Here is a 327-nt window from a genome sequence, read left to right as displayed (position 1 = left end):
ATCTGAGGGGCCGTTAGTAAACGCCGAGGCGGTGCTGCTGCCATCAGCAGCAGCAGCAGCAGCAGCAACAACAGCAGCAGCAGCAGGCTACAGCAACAGCAGCAGCAGCAGCAACTGCTGCAGCAGCAGAGATTGGCAGTTCTTCCGCTGCAGCTGCTGCGGTGTACTGACGCATGCAGTTGCTGCTGATGTCTGGGGCCCCACAGTAGCGCTCTTTATAGGCCTTCAACCCATACAAACAGCAGCAGCAGCAGCAGCAACAGCAGCTGCTGCTTCTGCTGCTGCTGCTGCTCCTGCTGCTGCTGCTGGTACTGCTGCTGCTGCTGC

The 327-nt window shown here is 59.6% G+C and overlaps 1 protein-coding gene across 1 annotated transcript in view; it reads left to right on the top strand.

Annotated features, from left to right (window-relative positions):
* The window catches only part of EMH_0030900 (uncharacterized protein), a gene marked incomplete at both ends in the record, with an annotated part of 2,669 nt that overhangs the window by 1,857 nt on the left and 485 nt on the right, over window positions 1-327 (top strand). The gene's annotated exons all lie outside the window — the stretch shown is intronic.

Source organism: Eimeria mitis, genomic scaffold (assembly GCF_000499745.2).
Source record: "Eimeria mitis Houghton genomic scaffold, Emh_scaff1168, whole genome shotgun sequence".
NCBI lineage: Eukaryota > Apicomplexa > Conoidasida > Eucoccidiorida > Eimeriidae > Eimeria > Eimeria mitis.
The sequence above is the reverse complement of the archived record's forward strand: the minus strand, read 5'-3'. Positions and strand labels throughout refer to the sequence as shown.